The sequence below is a fragment of the Echinops telfairi genome, unplaced genomic scaffold, assembly GCF_000313985.2.
Source record: "Echinops telfairi isolate 266 unplaced genomic scaffold, ASM31398v2 ScPeMD7_7409;HRSCAF=8447, whole genome shotgun sequence".
Taxonomy (NCBI): domain Eukaryota; kingdom Metazoa; phylum Chordata; class Mammalia; order Afrosoricida; family Tenrecidae; genus Echinops; species Echinops telfairi.
Genome location: NW_022111309.1, coordinates 5456943 through 5479211, shown reverse-complemented (window position 1 = coordinate 5479211; position 22269 = coordinate 5456943).

Below are 22269 nucleotides of genomic sequence, written 5' to 3'. Positions count from 1 at the left end.
CCCAGGAGGTTTTCTTCAGAACAGTCCATTGAGTCTTGGGTCGGTTGACTTGAATGGGGATCTGTATAGCATTTTACCTCTTTCTATTTACATTCCCCTCTTCCTGGCTCCATATTCCTTGAAAACCAATGGCCTCACAATTATGGGAGCCGTGAAAACAAGCCAGCTGCTGATTATGGAAGGGGACTGCATAGATGCATAGCTCTCCAAAACCCCAATTCCTAGAGGACTCCTGAGTTGCCCTGTCTGAAGACTTCTTGAAAAACTTCTCTGTCAGCGCTTTTCTCCGTTTACCTTTGCTTCACTAATACACTGAAATAAATGCTCTCACTGGGACATTGATTCGTTATTAGTCAATAACAACTAATTTATTTATATATAACACTTAATAATGATTTATTAATAATTATAATAATCTCTGACCATGGGTTAATATCGCAGCTGGGTTAGGTGGCGATAACAGTAGGGTTTAACGAGGCTGATATACTTAAAAAAAGGAAAGTTGGAGAAGGAGCTATCCATACAGGCCTTTGAAAACTTCAAGATATTCCTGGGAAAAGGAGACCATTCACAAGTTCAGGGTTCGTGCAGATGCTCAGGAACACCCTATCAAAGTTCTAATCACCTACCTCAGACTGCCTGAGAGCCTAAATCAAGCAGAAGTCAGACTGAAGTAGGGTTCTTAACTGCCTGGAGAAGTGTTAAAGGTGTGGTTACACACACACACACACACACATTGTTGTCAGCTCTGACCCCTCGCAACCCTGTGCATGACAGAATGAAGCACTGCGCTGTCCTGTGTCACTAGTGTTCCCAGGCCTGAGCCCATTGCTGCAGTCACTGTGCCCATCCATCTTGTGGAGGGCCTTCTTCGTTTTCATTGTCCCTCCACTTTACCAGTCGTGACGTGCTTCCCTGGGGACTAACCTTTCCGGACAATATGTCTCAAATGTGTGCCACCCTGGCCTCCACGGAGCTTTCTGGCGCTACTCCTTCCCAGAGCAGTCCGTGGTACTTTCAATATTCTTTGCCAGCACAACTCAAATGCGTGCATTCTTTGGTCTTCTTTAACTAAGGCCCAACTTTTACATGCGTATAAGGCAATCGAAAATACCATGGCTTGGGCCAGTCACACCATAGTCCTCATGGTAACATTCTCTGGCTGCAGTTCTCTAAAGAAGTCTTATGCAGCTCATCTTTGGATCTCTTGACTGCTGTTTCCATGAGCATTGATTGTGAATCCAAAGAAGATTAAACCATTTGACAACGTCAATCTGTCCTCCGTTTATCGTGCTGTTCTGTATTTGGCCAGTTGTGAGGATTTTGGTCTTCTTTGCCTTGAGTTGTGATCCATATTAGAGGCTGCAATCCTTAATCTTCCTCAGCAAGTGCTTCACGTCCTCACTTTCGGCAGGCAAGGTTGTGTCGGCTGCCTTTATAAGCCTTCCTCCAGTCCTGATGGCACATTCTTCATATAATCTAGATGACTTGTTTACCACACAGATCGAATAAGTACCGTGAGAGGACACAACCCTGATAAACACCTTCGCTGATTTTAAAGCATGCAGGATTCCCTTGTTCTGTTTGAGCATTCCCCATGAGCACAATGAAGTGTTCTGTGATTCCCATTCTCCTCAAGGTTATCCATTGTTTGTTAGGATCAACACAGTCAAATAGCTCTGCCTAGTCAATGAGACACAAGTAAACATCTTTCTGGTATTCTCTCCTTTGACATCATCAATATTATGCCTTGTTTCATGACCACTTCTGAATCCGGCCTGAGCCTCTAGCAGCTCCCTGTACTCCTACAGTTGGGTGAACTTCAGGAACATTTTACGTACAGGTGATATCAATTATATTGTTCCATGGTTTGAGCAATCTGTTGGATGCCTTTCTTTGGAATGGGTACAATTATGAATCTCCTCCAGACAGTTGGTGAAGTACCTCTTCCGATTTCCTGGAATAGATGCCGTGAGTGCTGCCAGCGCTTCATTGACTTGTTGAAAAGGTTCATATGATGTTCCATCAATGCCTGGAGGCCTGTTTTTGGTTAATGCCTTGAGTGCATCCTGAATTTTTTCCTTCAGTACCATTGGTCCAAGCTTATATTCTACATTCTAAAAGAGTGTGATATGGACGAGTTCTTTGTGGTACAGTGACTCTACTGACCTCTTTCATGGGACAGCGCATCCTTTCCTTCTTTCCATGCTTCCTGCATCACTCAGTATTTTGCCCATAGAATCTTTCAATATTGCAACTCAAGGCTTGATTTTTTTTCTTCTAGAGTTCTTTCAGTTGAAGATACAGTGAGTGTGTTCTTCCTTTTTGGTTTTCTGACTCTAGGTTTTTGCACATTTCATTATAAAAATTGACTTTGTCTTCTAGACCTGCCCTTTGAAATTTTCCATTCAGCTCTTTGACTACAAATTCCTTCCATTTGCAAGAGCAAACTCTCACAATGGAGGAGTCTAATTTCCATAATAACCCCTTTTTACTTTTAACAATGTCCAATTTCCTTTCTTGTTATTTAATAGTTCACTTTATTAAATAACCAATTTATAGTCAGACCAGTGCATTGGCTTGTTAGGGGAAGCCATTTCTTCACATTGGTCCATCTCATACCCAATAAAGGAGTGGGGACAGGGTTCCACCAGGTTATCACAACAGCCCTTTGTATTCAATTTATTCACAGCAGTATGGGATAAAGGGGAATAGGAGATCCTTACATTTCAGGAAAAGTGGGGTGGCAACACATCTTGGTTGAAGTGGGACATCAGGGTAAGCCGTTTCAAATGCCACTCACAGCCACGCCTGTCCTGCCTTTCTCACCAATCAACTTCAGATGCCCTCAAACTAAAACCAAAGCCAAACTCACTGTCATGAATTCAATGCTGACTCTTTTGTTTGTTTTTCTTTTTTTTTAAATCACTTTATTGGGGACCCATACAACTCTTATCACAATCCATCCATAATCAATTGTATAAAGCACATAATGACCCACTGTGAGTTTCTGAGACTGTAACTGTTTACAGGAGTAGAGAGCTCAGTCTTTTCCCCCCACAGAGGTGCTGATGGTTTTGAACTGCAAACCATTCAGATGGCAGTCCAATGCATAACCACTACACCACCAGGGCTCCCATTGCCCCAAACCTCAGCAGCCCCCCTTTATTTGTTACAATAACAGGATGGAAGAGGGTGGATGACAGAAGCCACCAAGCCTCTTCATCACAACTCTAACCTTCGGCATTAAATAGCATGGGATGGGGCAAGGGACCATCATCATTAGAACCAGGTGAGGATTTTTAAGGACAGCTCAAAGAAGCAATACGAAGATCAGATAATCTGCAGCAAATGTATTATTGGGGAAAATCGTTTTGGCTTTTGTTCTGAAACTTCCCCTAAGAAAGGGTTTCCAGGCATGAGCTGTGCACACAACGCATGCTGCAGCAACAGTGTCAGGCCGCAGAGGCAGATGACCTGAGAACAGCCCGGCATGCGCACTGTAGTCTGTCCAGTTCAGTCTTAGCACGAACCCATCAAGCGCTTGGCGCATCTACTCTTCTAACTGGAGGCAAGGTATGCCGTCTGGATGGTTTTCGGGGAGGCTGGGGAAGGTCTTTGTCCACCAGTGAGGCTTCCCACTTTGGCTCTCACCGTGGTGGCCAGCTCAGCCAGGGCCTCCAGATAAGGCAGGTCCTGCTCACGCTGACCCAAACGCCCTGTCTCACAGCAGGCTGAATCATAGCCAGCCAGTGGGGCATCAATGAGGGCCTTGTGCACACTCTTGAAAGGAGTGCTTGCAGGTCGATGATCTAGCAGGTAGGAGTGGAAATTCCTGTCCATTTGCTACATAACCAACTCTTCTTTCAGGTCCTTGGGACCACTGTGTCCCTGTGATTTCACTGCAAAGCGCATGATTTGCCGTCACACAAAATACGCAGCAGTACAAACACCAGGACATTCACCCAGGACAGACAGTTACTGCTGGATGCCAGGGCCTCTCCTCCCTATGCAAAGTTGCTCTGGTTTACCCTGTGGCCCTGTGTGGTCAGCCCGGGTCTCCCTGAGACCATGGCACCTGCCTTTCCTGGAGCTTCCAAGCCATTTCCTTCCTGGGGAAGACTGAGTGAGACCCTGCCCCCAAACATGGCAGCCTGCCCTAGGAAGTGTGGGGAGGGAACAGGGGATAGGTCCAAAATAACTGCTTCTTGCTGGTCCCCAGCACGTGACTGAGGCTGCACTTACCAATGTCCAATATTCAAGAGAGAGAGGTACACACACACACACACACACACAAGAGGAACTTGGTGGGGTTGGGGGAGAAGTTTCTAACATCACTGTAAAGAAACCCAAATGCAAGGCTTTAAAATGAGCTACTATCAATAAATTCAAAGAACTAATGGAAACTGAGCTTCATGACTTAAAGTATGAAAATGCGGTTTCAATAAACATGGTTAGGTGCCATCCAGTCTGCTCTGCCTCTTGGTGACGATGAACAGCATACTGTCCAGTCCTGTGCCGTCTCACCGTTGTTACGTTTGGATCCCTGGCTGCTGTCACTGTGTCAAAGCTCTCTGGGTGAGGGTTTACCAGCATGACATCCTTCTGCAGGGACTGGTTCCTACCATCACATGTCCAAGGTACTTGAGATGAATCTCACCTCCCTTGCCTCGAAGGAGCATTATGGCTGTACTTCATTCGGGCTAGTTTGTTCTCCCAGTCCCCAGTACTTTGAATCATCTTCACCAACAGCAGAATTCAAATACACCCATCCTTCAGTACTTCTCACTCATTGTCCGGCTTCCACAGGCACATGCGGCCCCTGGAAATCCCATGGCATGGATCAGGTACCCCTTAGTCCTCAAAATGGTGTCTTTGCTATTGAACACAACAGATTCGCCTAATGCCATCCATTCTTTGAGTTCTTGACTGCTGCTTCAATAAATGAAAGGCTGAATGTTCCCCTCTAAGATTAAGAATAAGATAAGGATTTCTCCTCTTACTAGTGCTGCTCACTATTGTACTGAAGTTTCTAGCCAGAGTAATTGGTCCAGGGAAGGAATTAAAAGGTAACCACACTGTAAAAAAGAGCAAGTAAGCTATACGTCTGTGCTCCAGCAAGTGCGGTGAAGAAAGCACTTGGTGCCCGGCTGTCAACCACAATCGGGCTGGGGGGTCTTAAAGGTTTACATTCAAACAAGCAGCCATCTAAGTGAAGCACCAGCTCAGTCCACACAGAAGAAGCACAGCTGCTTGTGTGATCCAAAGATAATGACAACAAACTCCAAATACGATGAAGGGGAAAATAGCAGCTTAGACTTGAACACCCAAGTGGTAGAAGGCTATGGAGGACAGTGGGGACCCAAAATCCATCTGCAGAATATCTAGTCAGATTGAGGCTCTGGAAGATCCCCTCGAGTCACAGGTCAGGGTCTCGAATAGCTTTACTATCAGACAGAGCTTCTTATAACCTTGATTATGGTGAATCGAACCATGGTATAATTTGATGTTTGATCAGTTGACCTCTCTCTTGACACAACGTGAACCTGCTGAATGCTCAGATATTTCTCAATTGTGCCAAGAAAGACATTTCTTCTCTGGCGTTTTAAATATTGTTGGTGTTTTTTTTCTCTTTAATTTCATTTTTATCTTCAAATTATTCTTGTCTTCTTTTTGTTTTGTTTTTGTTTTTTATTATTTGTGTTAGGTTTTCCAGTTCAGGACATACAGAAGGATTTGGATGCATAGAGATAATATCTGATGATGTGGTTTATCTGGAAGGGGGGAGGGGGAGAAAAATGGGGGAGGTGTTAGTGGATGCTGGAGGGGAAGGGAGCACTAGAACTGATTGTGATTATGTAGATACAACTCTTTTTAGAAGCAGTTTAACGATGGAAGTGTATGATATGTGAATATTACATCAAGAAAACTACTGGGGGGAAAAAAAAAGAAAAGCCCAAATTTGACCTATGGTTACCATGGGTGAAGAAGGAAGAGTTTTTGTTGAGGGGCATTGAGTTCATTTTAATAGGGGTGGAACAGATTGTAGAGGGATAACAATAATTAATGGTTGTACAACACAAATAGTATAATCAATGGCACCGAATTATATATATATATGTTGTTGAATTGGTGAATATTTTGTTGTGTATATTTTTGCCAAAATTGGAGGGTGGGGATGAATACTAATGAGTATGGGGTAAAATAAAAGTGTTCTAAAATTGATTGGGGTAGAGATTGTACAACTCTTCTTCATATGATTGAACGATTGAATTGTATGATATGTGGATGAAGTGCCAATAAAACTGTTTAGAAACAGGAAAGACAAAGAGTAAGTAAACTGCATTTGACATAATTTGGATACAGAAAAAATGTTTAGATACACACACAAATACTAGCACTATTAAACAAATTTCTGGTCCAGGATCCAGTCTACGATCCCAAATGGTCTTTAGTCTTTAATTTCTAAAACCCTCCATATTCAGCTTGAGAAGACAGGGGAGTCGCAAAGCACCTCTGCAGTCCTTGTTAAGTTCGGAAAATGGAATGTGAGCCAAAAAGTACTGTCCTTGTCCCAGATCAATCATTAACGAAACCCTAAGTCTTGTCAAGGAGGAGTCCTGGTAGCATAGTGGGGTATTCATAGGGCTGCTAAGCTCAAGATTGGCAGTTCAACCCCACCAGCTGCTCCTGAGAAGAAGATGAAGTTTTCTGCTCTTGTAAATAGGGACAGTTCTACTCGTCCTAAGGGCTCTACAGGATGGCAGTGAGGTCGGCCTACCAAGTTGATGGTTGTGGGCATTGAACATGAAAGCACTGGGCAAATTACAAACTACTATCCACTGGTAAGATTGGTCATTCATTCATCAATCTTTCCTGAAACATTTTCCAAGCACTGGCCAGATCCCGGACACTGTTAAGCCCTGGGCCACAGAGCAAAGGACTCCCACTGGCTGCTTGCTGGCAGTTTTAAACTTGTAGGTGTGATCATTAAGTATTTATAGAATGCCTTCCCTGCCCTGTGACACCAATTAGTAGCTTTCCATGAGAATGACTTCGATGAATATTCCATTACAGGAATGAAAGGGTTAACACGCGGAAATGCCTCCCCCTTACCTGAGGAGTCCTGCCCTGACTGCCTGCCACAGGCTGCTGATGCCTTAGATTCCAAGTACGTATTTTCTTTTCTCTTCTGTTTATGTCTCTGTTTTCTGTAAAGTCTTCTAAACTGCAGCGGTATCTCCCATGTGCTCTGACAATGCTATAAATTTCATTAAGAAGATGAAGCCTTATGGGGCAATTAACTCCAAAAGTGGTACAAAGCAATGGCAAGGAGATCCTGGCCTGTAGTACTTAGCACTTAGCTCTGAAAATGAGATAAGCCCTATCAACCCAGGGTTGTGTTTAATGTTCACTGCCGCTTCGATACCACAGCTACAACCTAGCGGTCACCGTGTTAACACTCCCCAATATCTATTACAATTAGTTTTTGATTAAGAGGCCTAACATGGCTTTTGAAGCCTTTTATGTTGTGTCAAACGGCTGGTGATGGAGTGAGACGCGCAGACACCTCCCAGGAACAAGGCATCTTGTAAAAGGCTTCAAGTGAACTCTTTTATCATCCTAATGGGAACCAGATGACTTGCACTCCTCCCCTGGATTTCAACTATTTACTGAAGCATCTTTGTTTGGGATTATTTAAAGATTTATTCTTAAATGACTACCTCCTACATTAAGAATCACTAATAAACAGAGCCAGTTGGAATTTAGGAAAGCTTTTTAACATGACTACAGTGATTTCCCCCGCCCACCCCCCAATGGGCTTATTTTATATTTTGATTTTTATTTATTTATTTTTAATTGAGACTCTTTACTTTCAAGGCTGATATACATTTTGATTTTTAAAGAAGAAAATGCCTTTGCCCTTTCCTAGTATTTAATTTTCATTTTAATGATGCTGCCCAGGACTTTCCCAGTCAAGTTCACCTTGCTTTGCTGAGGTTTCAGTCAACAGCTGTGGTCTAGCATCTAAAAGCGATTATTAGGATGTTGTGAGAAAGAAAAACATGTCAGTCGTCTAGAATATCACTCCATAGGAACAACTGAAACAGATTATTTGTATGCGGGTGCCTTACAGAAGGCAAAGTTTTGATCATTCAAAGACTGTAGTAACTATAGTAATATATGCTTGCAAAACTAAGGATTATGGCATGTAAGTATAACATCACTTGTGAAGCCAGAAGACACTAGTTTTGATTTTTCCCTCCTGTCTCTGTTGTCTTGGCCACATGTTTCCTGTTGTTCCTCAGTGTGGAGGTAGATGGGATAAAGCCTGCACTTCCTTGTACCTCTCTAAGTCATGTCTTCAGTGCGCCCAGGGGTATTGGCGATTAAGTCACAGCCGGACAAGAGAGACAGTATGGCGTGTTGGGTTTTCATCTTTGTCCTGCCTGGTGTTAGCTTCCTTCGGGTCCTCGGGTGGAGCAAAGGGGGCTCCTAACAGACAGATGCCCCCAGAGGTGCCACAGGAGAATGATCGGGTTGTCAGCTTCCATAAAGCTGACAAGGGAACCCTATAGAGTTCAGTTCTCCAGCACATATGGGTCACCGTGACTGGAGCCGGTTCTGACTTGAAGTCCCCTATAGCAGAGTAGAACTGCCTTTGTAGGTTTCTGAAACTGTAACTACTTATGCAAGTGGAAAGTCTCACCTTTTCCCAGCTGGTTGTTTAGAATTTCTGACCTTGCGATTCGCATCCCAAGAAGTAACCCACTCCGACCCCAGGCCCCTCCACTTGACAGCAGCTGGTTTGATTTGAGTAGGGAGTGGGGGTAGGTGTCATCAAGTCTGTTCTGACCCATGGTGACCCCCAGGTGCAAGGGAATGAAACACATCCCATGCCTACATCAGTCTCAAAATTGTTCTTATACCTGTTGCAGCCACTGTGTCCATTCATCTGGTCAAGGCCTTCCTCTTTTTTGCTGTCCTCTACTTTACCAACCCTGATGGCCTTCCGCAGGGACTGGTCTCTCCTGACAACACGTCCGAAGTACATGAGACAAGGTTTTGCTATCTTTTCCCTGAGGAGCGTTCTGGCTGTACTTCTTCCAGATTTGTTTGTTCTTTTGGCAGCCCTGGGTCCTTTGAGTACTCTTCACCAGCACCACAATTCAAAGGCATCGATTCTTCTTCAGTCTTCCCACTTCTGTGTCCAACTGTCACATGCACGTGAGGCAATTGAAAGGACTATGACTTAAGTCAGGCACAACGTCATCCTCAACGTAACCGACTAGCTTTTCAGCACTTTGAAGAGGTCTTGTGCAGCAGATTTACCCAACACCTTTGATCTCTTGATGGCTGCTTCCATGGCCCTTGATTGTGGATCCATTGATTATGAATGTTAAAAGTTCAGTCATATCCCCTTACAGAAGGGTTGCGGGGAGGAGACAAGCCAGTCATCAGTGTGGTAATGATGAAACATACAGCTTTCCTCTGGTTCCTAAATGCTTCCTCCTCCCCACGGCCCTCCCCCCACCCCACTATCATGATCCCAATTCTACCTTACAAAGCTGGCTAGACCAGAGGATATACCCTGGTACAGATAGGAACTAGAAACACAGGGAATCCGGGACAGATGATCCCTTCAGGACCAGTGCTGAGAGTGGCAATACTGGATGGAGGAGAAAGGGTGAGAGTGGAAAGGGGGGACCGATTACAAGGACCTACACATAACCTCCTCCCTGGGGGATGGACAACAGAAAAGTGGGTAAAGGGAGACATTGAATAGTGTAAGATATGACAAAATAGCAATAATTTATAAATTATAAAGGGTTCATGAGGGGCGGGGAGCAGGGAGGGAGGGGAAAAAATGAGGACCTGATACCAAGGCCTCAAGCAGAAATCGAATATTGAAAATGATGATGACAACAGATGTACAAATGTGCTTGATACAATGGATGGATGGATGGATTATGATAAGAGTTATACAAACTCCCAATAAAATGATTTAAAAAAAAACCAACCTCAGTCATAATCTGGATTGAGTGATGGAGTCTCCTCTGAGTTTCCTCCTCTGCTCATCTCTGTCTGTCTTACTGTATTAGAATTTTGTCCCAATGAGTGAATGATGAGAGCTCTGCTGTAGGAGTCCTATAGATTTAGCATGATACCCAGAACATAGCAAACGCTCATGAAATGTTCACAATGTAATTACATATGGGACAAATCGTGGCCATTTAATTTATTCAAAAGGTACTAATCAACCTAAAATGGGGCAAAAATGAAAGGAAAAAAATCATCCTAGAGGCAACAATTTACTAGGAACTCCAAACCTCCGAAGACTATAGAGGACTTGAATCTGCACAGGTTGGGTGAGGAGCTTAGCAGACTAACTGTCTGCGCCACCAGTGCTTCTTATTGTTTATAGGGTGGCTCGCCATATACCGCGTCCTATATTCTTCTCAACCACCCCTTAAGGCCACCAGGGCAAATATTACCTCCACTCCGTAAGGAAGCTAAGAACTCTGTCACTGTGGGTTATTTTTATGACTATTATAACAAGAGCAAAATAAAAAACAAAAAAATACCCACTACCATTAAGTTGACTTCAGTCCAAGTAGAACTACTCCACAGGGTTTCCAAGAATTTAGACTTTCACGGAAGCAGATAGTCTCAGCTTCACCCCCCCCCCCCCCCCCCCCCCCCCGTGGTGGGTTTCAATCCACAGCTGTGTAGGTGACAACCCAATGCTTCACTCAACATGCCACCAGAACTTCTTACTAAACCTTCTAGATGTTCTGAAAGACCACAGAGGTACTTGAACTTTAACTGTGTTACTAATCAAGAGCAGTGTAAAACCAAACCACCACCACCCAAAGAAAAAAACCTTTCTATCTCAACTATAATTACAGTTAACTGTGCAGAAATTTAGACCTTCCAACGAAAACTAAAAAATAATAAAAGATTCAGTCCATGCTATCTTATCAGAGTCTCTTCCCAAAGCATTATTTTCTGAGATCTATTCACTTCACTCAATTATGCACTATATCAGCATTTATGCGCGGCTCTTTAAGCACAGAGTTAGGCAGTGGGGCTCAAAAAAATAAAAACAGACAAAGGATCCCTCCTCATCCTCGCGGTTGGAGACAGGCAAGCTCCAGTGGCTGGAGTGTGGGGTGAGTGCTAGGACAGAGGGGGGCTGGCAAGAGAGGAGAGCTCCTTAAAGGGACACAGAAGCCTTCTCGGAGAGGGGACACCTCAACTTGGCTAAACTGAGTAGGACAAATAGGAACCAACCATGGCAAAAGTGAGGGCCATGTGGAAAAAGATTTCCAGTAAGGGAAGCTGGGTGATGAGACTAAGCAAAATCCAGTCGCTTAGCGGCCAAGAGAAGGACCAGATCACGAGGCGATGAACCAATACCGTTCTTCAGCAGCTCATTCGCAACCAAGTGTGCGCATGGAAGAGTCTACACACCCCACTTTAACTAACAGACAATCGCTGCCCTTCCACATCCTCTCCATCCCTTCTCTTTTGCTGTCTCCAGCTATGCTTTGGATTTTAAAGTCCACTTTAGTAACTGGTTAGTTAGTGGCTGTTATTACTATAACCAAACTTAAATCATTTGATTTCCAGGTTAGAATTGTCGCAGTGTTTCCTGTGGCCTTGATAGTCAAACTTATACACGTATTTGAAGGCTAGTTTCTTTACATTACATTGGAAAGTGCTGTTGTTCACACCCCTATAAACCATTAGACCACACAGATTAAAAGTTTTTCCTCTAACATTTATTCATATAACTCTGTAAATAAGTTTTAAGTTCTTACAGATATCCCAGTTACTTATTAAGTCTATTGTCTTGTTTTAGCAGTCTGTTTTCCCTAATAGTCTTATGCTGAGCTGTGCATTCGATTTTAATGTAAGAGAAAAACTGTGTAAGAAATGCTAACATACAGTAGTATGCTTTCGTTACCCTCGGTAAATTTTCAGGGATTTTTGTTCGCTTGTTTAATACATTTAGGCAAGGGGTTTAAGCTGATTGCCAGAGGTGGACTGCAGTAGATGGATATTGTTTGGCCCAAGCAGAGTTTCAATTAGTGGTTAACATTTAAAAGTCCAGAAATCTGGTGATTTGACATAAACTCTGGCTGCTTTGGGAAAAGCAGGAGACTTGCTGCCACGAGCTCACAGAGTGAGAATCTCTGGGGTTCACAAATGCTCATCAGCTCGCCCCGCAGTGCCCTTTCTGAACTCATCAGGTTCATCAGCTTTCCCCGCTGAGCCCCCACGACTTTGTCTCAGTGACCAAGGACCTGAATGTGACTTGTCCCAATAACAGTCTGAGGTAAACGACAACTTATGCAAAATTTAACCCTCTCCTCTGGATACCGTTAGCCCGACCTTGTCAGTCGGTGATAAAGCCGATACACCATGAGCAATTGTCCATCTCTGGCCATGGAATGTAAACGAGGGACCAACGAGTGTTAGGCTCAGTACAATTCTTTAAAAAGGCTATCCGGAAGCCCTACATGGTTTCCTCAGGCACACACTTTCCTGCGCTTGGTAGAATGTGCTAGTTTTTCCAAGTGTTAATTATTAATGTGACCTGTTTATGTACCAGTTATCCGGCTAACCATTAATATCTGTTTACTCATTGATGACCTTTGCAATGGCGTACCTAGCTCCTGGCTGTAAATGTCACCTCTCCCCCATTTTTTTTCATATACTAAATATTTGCTTCAGATCTACTCACTAACTCGCTGAAAGAACTCCTTAATGAAGTAAAATAATACCAAGCAACAACCATACAGTCTTTCCAGATATGAAAAGGAAGATAAGTGTTGTTGTTTTTAGAGGAGAATTTTCCTTTGGGGAAAGGAGAAGGCAATCTATACACTGGAAATGGCAAGGCTTCCAGAATCGGGAGGTGGGGAGAAAAAAATGAAACAATTGGCAAGAAAAAAAGTTCTTTGGCTTCCTTACTTGCGGGTGGGGGTGGAGGTGTCCTTCCTTGGGGGTGGGGGTGGAGGTGCAGTGGAGGAGAAGGACGCAGCCAAGAGAGGACTGTGACCTACTCCTGGGAACAGGGACCCAGTGTTTTTCAAAATGTCAGTGTGAAGTACTCGCACATTCAAGCACACCTGCAAGATTTATCTCTACTTACCCAGTCAGTCTACATTAACCCCAACACTAGCAAGATATTTCCGTGCCACACAATTGTAAATGGCTCAAACGGAGATTGAGCAATGCTGCTGGACTAGGGCTGCAAGTGGTGACCTTAATTTTACCCATCATTGGAGGCCATGCATATTTGACTCTTCTTAATTGCATTTGCCCAATTTAAACAGACAACAGTAGCCCAAGTTTTTTTTTTCCACAGCCACCCGCTCCCTAGATGATAAAACAGGAAGAAGAGCTATTTCTTGGAAATGAAGCACACGACAGTCTTCCCGCTGCTGCTGTTGAGATAACAAAAGTAACCATTTTTCGTCTCCTTGTTCCATTAACATACCAGCACCGGAACAGAGCGTGGAGGTACTATTGTCTTTGCATAACAACCCGATGCAAAGCCTTGCAGTACGTCTTCCGGAAATATTTTAAAATATGAATACCATCCCCACCAGGAATCACCATTGCAGAGCTTGTAGAGATGGAAGTTTTGAGAGATGCCCTAGGTGTACATTCTCATTTTCTCCCTCATTGAGCCCTAAGTTCAGTCAAAGGAGTTTTTTTCCAGACGGCCCGAACACTTGCTGTGACTGTCACTTCGTGTTGAATTTATCATACAGAATTTAAGGCGGAAGACTGGGGAGCAATCTGTCACGAGCGATTGATTGTATTTGGAATCTGTGAAGGGTGGGGTGGGGGTGGGGAGGAGATGAGCATTCTAGAGCCTTGCTCTTGCTCTTGCTCTTGCTCTTGGCCTGGACCGGTCATGGGGCTCCGGCCTCCACTGTGGTTAGAGGGTGTGCTCAGGGTGTGCAATGCATTTCCTTCAGGCCTGCTCTGTGTCAATGGCTACGCTGTGCTTCGCGCACATAAAGGCCTCTCAAGTCTTCTTGGCTAATTGATAACTCAGCTTGTCTTTGCCAGTGAGTTCGGTAATAAATAGAGAGAGGGTCTAGACGTGGGATGTTCTGACTTAGATCCTCTAGTGTGCTCTAAGAGACAAGTGGACTCAATCATTGTGCCAACCACGAAATACAGACTTTCCAAGGAAACGCAGGCCAGAGTTGCCTTTACACTACATTTACGATGACATGGACTGAAAATTGGTGCAAAGACAGAGTTAGGACTGCAACATCTTTTCTGTCTTGTACATCTCTTTTCAAGGAAAAATAGTTAAAGTACGCATTATTTAAAAAAGAAAAATAAGCGTCTGTCACCGTACCTCTCTTGCTGCTATTGGTGACCCATGTGTGTCAGAATAAAACTGGGCTCCACGGCGTTTCCAATGGCTGGGTTTGGTGTTTGTGTTTTGTTTCTGTTGTGTTTCCCAAAATAGATAGCCAAGCCTTTCTTCCATGGCACCTTTTAATCGACTCAAACTTCTTTCCCTTAGCCACAAAGCCACGTTCACCACCCAGAAAGGAAACCAAGCCCATGGCTTCAGGCTCGCAGAGACTCCGTGTGTTACAGAGTAGGGCTGTGCTTCGGAGGTCTTTCTTGATTTAATCAATGCGATCACCAAGCCCTACTCCCTTGGTGAATTCCAACCACAACATTTGGATTAGTAGCCTGGCATAGCATTTGTGACACCCAGGGGACATTTATACCGCCCGGGACTCACAAAATCTATCATGGAAATGAAAAATTATACGTAAGGAGAACAATTGAGCTGGTCCTTGATCTCACTGAATGCGTATATTTTGCCCCGGGAGTCAGCATTTTCCCAAGGGTGCAATGTAGTTAGCACTCTCTTTCTTCTTACATGCTCGAGCCGGGCATTTCTTCACAGCCTCGGGATTTGGGAAGTCTAGTCCTCTTAATAGATTGCAGATCTGTATCTGGGAATCAAAATCAGAGGCTTCTGAACTTTGTCAATCAGAATCCCACATTACATTTCCGCTTTATGTCACATGGCCAATGAGCTTAGTTTACACATGGAAAATTTCCTTTACACATTTTACTCCAGGCAGCACTGGAAATTCGGGTTTAAGGAATGTGCCAGCAGCCCTGAGTTCTCTTGGCTTCTCCACTGCTGGCTTGGTCTCCAGCCCAGTATGATGCAAGTTATGCATAGCTCCAAACTCTCAAATTAACTGCTGGAGCAGTATCAGGAGTGCACTTGGGCCCAGCAGCGACTCAGGAGGGGTGGAAGAGTAAGTGGGGGAGGCTGCTAGCGCATATCCCACTGTGAGACAGAGGTTACTGCTGTTTGTAAAGACTCGGGCCATTAACTTCTGCAGGAAGCCTGCCCTCATTCCCACCCTGCAGTCTTTTTAGGGGCCCTTCCTCCTTGGGATACTGGGATTATCCCATTCATAGCACTGACCACATGGCACGGAAAGGTGCCTTGATGTGTATTTCCTCCACCTAGACCATGCATGTCCTGAGGACAGGAAGTCCTTGGCGCCTAGTGTGTTATGCGCAGAAATGCTCTATAGTGGCATCCCAAAGAACTGGATAAGCATGGGACTAGCCACTGGGACTAGGGTGATGGTATAAAGGATCCTCATGATCGGACACTGGCTCGATAGCAACTGCTATTCTGTGGGATTTCCTGACCCCGTTTTACAGGTGAGGAAACTGAGACTTAGCAAAGTCCCATAGTAACACAGAGTAGGCAATGAAGTGGGAGAGCTGGCAGCTCTGCTTGATTCTTTATATTCTAAACATATATGCCGCTTCCTGGTCTCAAATTTCCATCCTAATAGTACAGCCGAGCAGCAGCCATAGAGCTGGTGGTCTCTCGAAGGAAGCTTCCCAAATGAGAAGCTGGCCTGCTCTCTTGGGTCTTGCTGCAGTTCCAGAATGCCTCACAGTTACACTTCTGCTCTTGCTCCTGGTTGGCCTATTTGGTATTTCATTGTCACTCTTCTGGAAGAAGACAAGGTAGTCTCTGTGAATATTTGTACCTGATTAAACTCCTGGTCTCCCTGCTTTCTAGCTTTCTGATGTTGGACGAGGTACTTGATGTCCCTGGGCCCCGGTTTCCTCATGGGTGAACATGGGGCCATAGACTCTCACAAGGATTTGGCACCCCGATCCCTTGGAAAGCCCCTCGACCAGTGCTTGGGCCAAGTTTCACTCTGCCGTCCCTGTCCCCTTCGGTTAGTGCCGTCCCTGTCAACGGGAGCTACACGAAACAAGGCAATTGGGAAGACTATGGATTGGGTCAGAAGTGGCTTGGTCATCAAAATGACATATTTGCTTTTTGAACTTTTAAGACCCTTTGCAGCATATTTTCCCCGATGTAATCTACCATTTGGTCTCCGTGCACCTTCGAGGCATCTTTAAGAATGGGGGCCCAAGCTCCTGCTTGTGGTCTGGTCTTCTCAAAATCTCTCAAAATCAATCAATTTCTTTCTCCATCTGCTCTCAGAAGCCTCAAGCCTCTCCCTTCTTACTCCAGGGCTGGCATGATCCTCCTTGCAGAACCCGGTCTTTAGGAAAACAAAAGCCAGGTGTCTTGGCTTTGGCCTCTTAAAACAAACCTCCCCTGAGGCAGGGGCACCGAGAGGCCTGGCTTCCTTTGTAGAGGAGTGAGCCGGCAGACACAGAGATAAAAACACAAATTAATATATCAGTAAATGCTCCTGCCGTACTGACATGCTCTCTAATCAGGGAGACAGTGAAAACATGGGATGGTGCCAAGAAGCATGCTGCAGGGGAAGGAGGAGCCGCCAAGAGAGCAGCTGAAGCAGGGGCAGCCGGGGTGCTTCAAAGCCTGTACTCTTCCCCGGGGGAATTTATTTGGTATGCAGGAGCACCCGCTCCCGCTGCCAGCGGGATCACAGAAGGACAGGACCGATGGGCAGAAGGAGAAACGGAGAATCCAGAGGAGGAAAGCAAACAAGATGGCAGAGTGGACTGGCAATAGCTGTGACAATGGTGAGGTGAGCCTCATCGAGAGCTGACCACGTGGTAGGCCCGGTTTTTGCGACGCGAGGGTTTCCCTGCACCCTCCTCTCATCACCAAAGCAAGCTTCTGGGTTGAGCAGATGTATTATTATCCCTGCTGTATAAAACGAGACGCCTGAGGAGTAACCGTGAGGTGTTTTTATCACTGCCTCTGTCGAGCGATGGTAGACTCCGCTTCATAGCCACAGAATATAAGGCTTGGGATTAACCAATCTTCACCTTACTATCGGGCAACCTGCCCAGGAGCCCAGGCCCTGGCCCAGCCGGGATGCCTGAAATGGATCCGTTGGGGACTTTGCTGGGGCTAACCCAAAGGTCAGCAGGTGGAGTCACCGGCCACACTGAGGGAGAAAGGTGGGACTTTCTACTCCTGGAAAAAGAGTTACAGTCTCAGAAACCCCAGTTCCACCCTGTCCTATAGGGTCATCATGAATAAAATCAACTTAATGGCAATGAATTTGTTTCTTTGGATTTTTTTATATGGAAAATACCTGTTTAGTGCTCAAAGAAATGAAGACATTAAGAGAAAGGAGAATGACTCTCAAGACTTTAATATGCACAAAGTGCTCAAATTCAGAAATAAAGCTCTCTTCTTCAAAACCAAAGATGCGGTTGTACAAATGCGGTTTCCTTGGCACCACAAGAACGCATGAGATGGATCGGGCCAAGGATATCGATGCTGCTTTTATTTGCAGGCACTGAGGTTTGGGAGATGAGTGACTATTTTCCCGTTGTAGTTGAGCTGATGCTGAATCATGGTGCCCCATCTATGAGTGTTTCAGAGAAATGCTCTGTAGTGTTTCAATGGCCGTGGTCTTCCAGAAATAGACTGCTGGGTCTCTCTCCCAAAGCATCACTGTATAGACTCAGAGCAACAATCTTGCAATGGTAGCTAAGAGGTTACCATTTGCAGCACAAAGGACTCTTCATGACAATGGTTGTTGTTGTTGTTGTTGTTGTTGTTAGGTGGCTTCAAGTTGGTCCTGACTCATAGTGATCCTTATGTACAACAGAATGAAACACAGCCTGGTCCTACCTCAGCCTGAAAATTGTCAATGTATCCATCGAACTTGTTGAGAGACAGCGTCTTTTTTATCTTTTAACCTCACCCTCCACACTCACAGAGCCCTGGTGGTGTAGTGGTAGACGGTGGGCTTGAAAGCACACACCACTCAGGGGAAGAAAGACAAGCCTTTCTACTCCTGTAAAGAGTTCCACTCTTGGAAATCCTCCAGGGAAGTTCTGCCCTGTCCCTCTGAATCAGAACTATGACACTGAGTTTGGTTGGGTGGGTGAGTGGGTGGGTTAGTTGGTTGGTTGGATTGGTTAGTTAGTGTTTCCTACTTTACCAACCATAATGCGCTTTTCCAGGGACTGGTGTCTCCTGAAAACCTGTCAAAAGTACTTGAGGCAAGATCTCACCATCCATGCCTCTAAGGAGCATTCTGGCTGCACTTCTTCCAGGACAGATTTGTTTGTTCTAGCCCTGAATCCAATGCTGGCAACATGATGGACATTACCTGTCAAGGGGACCCACAGCCCTAGAGGATCCCCTGAATAGGGAAGAGATTCAGGATGAAGGGGACTAGGACCACATCACTCTACCCCATACAGCCTGGGGGGGTCCCTAAAGAGGAACTGCAGGTTAAAGGTAAAGAGGTGTAAAGATGAGAAGAAAGTGGATTTTCAGGTGGGTCTCACTTAACCATTAGACTTAGCAAAAGAGGAGGGGGAGTTGGCATGTCATGAAGTATATGTGCCAGAGGATAAGAGCAACAAAAAAGTACAGATTGCAAAAGCAAGGGAAATGGAAGGGCTTAATAGTGTAGTCCACTTTTTGTAGTTGTTGATGAAGTGCAGCTAGGACCCATCGCGATCCTCTGGAGACAACGCATGATCCTACGCCGTCCTATGCCTGAGCCCATGGCTGCAGCCACAGGGTCGACCTGTTTCATTGAGGGCCTTCCTACCCTTAGCTGCCCCGCCGCTTTCCCCAGCATGATGTCCTTCTCCAGGGAGCCCGCATGCAGCATGCTGAATATCCAGGCTGGAGAAGAGCAAGACTGACCAAGAGAAGAGAAGTGGACAGTGAAAGGCGTGGAGGAAAATATGAACATGGGGGAGGATTGGGAGTTCTCAGAAACTAGAAATGTTACCTAAATAGATTGCGGTGTGATTGGAATAGAAAGTTTGGGGATAAGAGAGGATATGTGCCCAAAGGAGCTTGTAGGGGGGAAATCAGCATCACGCCTAGATCAAAAGACAGAGGCGGAAGGAAGCAGGGGTGTTGGGAAGAGAATCAAAGAGCACCCGGCACACAAACCAACCCAAAGCAAGTGTTCTTCTGAGGACTCTCTAAAGTCAGAATAAGATGCCCAGTGGCACAATGGTTTGGCACGAGCTACCCATCTAGTGGCCCTTTGCTAGAAAAGACCTGGAGATCGAATCCTACAAGGATTGCAGCCTTGAAAATCCCATGAAGAAGTTCCAGTCTGTCTTTTTGGGTTGTTGAGTGGGAATCAGTCACCCTAGCAGTGCAGTGGTTATGTGTTGGGCTGTGATCCACAAGGTTGGCAGTTCAAAACCACCAGCAACTCCTCAGGAGAAAGATGAGGCTTTCTGCTCCTGTAAACAGTTACAAGCTTCAAAAACCCATACAGGGTCACTATGTGTCAGCACTGACTCGACGGCAGCAGGAGTTTCTCCTCTTTTAGAGAGGTGGTACACAACAATTATCATAATAGAAAGGTTGACGCATTAACCATTCGCCTAACATTTCCTAAAAGTTTCGGATGATAGCTCTTCTCCCTTTTATTTTTTAAAGATTATCATTAGAATTGGGGGAATCATCATCATAGGAACATAGTTTGCAAAATGCTGCCTTGAGATGGAATGTGGAGCCCCATATTCCATCATTGCAAAGTGTAGTTCGTTTTCAGCTTTCCATCATGACTGATCCGTTTTTCTGACTCTTGTGTTTCCCCTGTGCCTCTCCTCCTCTGTGAGCTGGAAGATGGGGCTTGTGAGAGTTTTGCCGAGTGGTGAAGGTTGGTGAGTGTTGGCATTAGAGGCTCTTCCTTGAGCAAATCTAGGAGCTTGGGGTACGAGGGCTTTCACAGTTATGTTGACTGCTCTCGGATTGTTGGTTCTTACTTCCTTGCTTCTTAGCTTCCATTCAGAAGTTTCCAGCTAATTGACTTCGAAATACTTGAAATGCAATTGTGTTATTGCTACTAATAATATTGGCATTGCATAAAAGCAACAGAACCAGCCCACAGATCATACGCTGCAGAGGCTCTTTAAGGAAACCGTCCATCCGGAGCATTGGGCTGCATATTTTAAGGACTCGTTCAGATATTCCTCATTCGCTCATGCTCATCTGCTGTTTGTCACGGTGGCGAGCATACTGTTTGTAACATGCCCGTGATCGGTGGTGTGAGAATGCATGACCGCACCGTGGTGAAGCTTGAAAGGCCAGGAATTCAACTGCCACGACCCACGTTCCTCTCCTTCCTGCAGCTCCACAAGGCAGGCGTGGGAGCTCACTCTGAAGTGTCCACTGTTTTCCACCGGGGGTTCGAAGGAGGCATCCGCTGTGAATGTTTCTATTCTTTTCATCTTGTGCATCTTTTAAACACAAACTAGAGGGCTGGATTTTTAAGTATAGCAGATAAGAAAGCTGGCCTTTGGAAATGAAATTATATATTTTTTCTCTTATGTTTCTTATTTCTCCTTCCTGTCTTTTTAAAAAATCATTTTATTAGGGGCTCATACAACTCTTATCACAATCCATGCATACATCAATTGTGTAAAGCCCATTTGTACATTCATTGCCCTCATCATTCTCAAAACATTTCCTCTCCACTTAGGCCCCCGGCATAAGATCCTCATTTTTCCCCTCCCTCCCTGCTCCCCCCTCTCATGAGCCCTTGATAATTTATAAATTATTATTTTGTCATATCTTGCCCTGTCCGATGTCTCCCTTCACCCACTTTTCTGTTGTCCGTCCCCCAGAGAGGAGGTTATATGTAGATCCTTATCATTGGTTCCCCCTTTCCTACCCACCCTCCCTCCACCCTCCCAGTATCGCCACTCTCACCACTGGTCCTGAAGGGATCATCCACCCTGGATTCCTTGTGTTTCCAGTTTCTATCTGTGCCAGTGTACATCCTCTGATCTAGCCAGACTTGCAAGGTAGAATTCGGATCATGATAGTGGGGGACGGAGGAAGCATTTAGGAACTAGAGGAAAGTTATATTTCTCATCATTGTTACATCGCACCCTGACTGGCTCATCTCCTCCCCGAGACCCCTCTGCAAGGGCATCTCCAGTGGCCTCCAGTGGGCTTTGGGTCTGCACTCCACACTCCCCCCATCATTCACTATGGTAAGATTTTTTGTTCTGATGATGCCTTCGACACCTCGTGATCGCACAGGCTGTTTCATTTTATTGTATTTATTTTTTGTTAGGTTTCCTAGTTTAGGAAGCTCAGAAGGAGTGGATGCATAGAGGCAGACTGATGCAATGGTTTTTCAGGAACAGGGAGAAGGCAGCTGGGGAGCACACAATGCATATAGGAAGGGGGAGAGCATATTAGAACCGATTGTGATGATGTACATACAACTGTTTTTAAAAGTGGTTGCGCAGCATGAAGAGGATAATCAGCGACAAGGATTATACATGTAGACGTTGTTGAATTGGAAAATATTTTGTTGTGAATATTTTTGCCACAATTCAAAATAGCTAATAATTACACTAATAAAAATCATTTAAAGAAATTACATTCTATCACTTACTACACCCTAGTGATTATAGCCAAAGTGTCTCATGGTCAATGTAAGGTAGGGCATTTCTGGGTCCAAATATTTACATTAAAGGAAAAATAAAAGCTGATACTAAAGTAGCTGCCAGGTGAGAAGAAGTGGTAGTGTCACTTCACGCTAACGTCTAAAATAGTTTGTTTTATATTGAACATGAATTGTGCCTCTTTTCCACTTTTATGGGACATCCCCTCACAGAAGAGTCACAAGAAAGGGATGAATTTGAAGGTAAACAAGCGGCCATCTAGCTCAGAAGCAACAAAGCCCACATGGAAGAACATAGCAGCCTGTGTGATCATGAGGTGTCGAAGGGATCACTGAAGACAAATGGGTGCATAAGCAAATGTGGCGAAGAAAGCTGATGGTG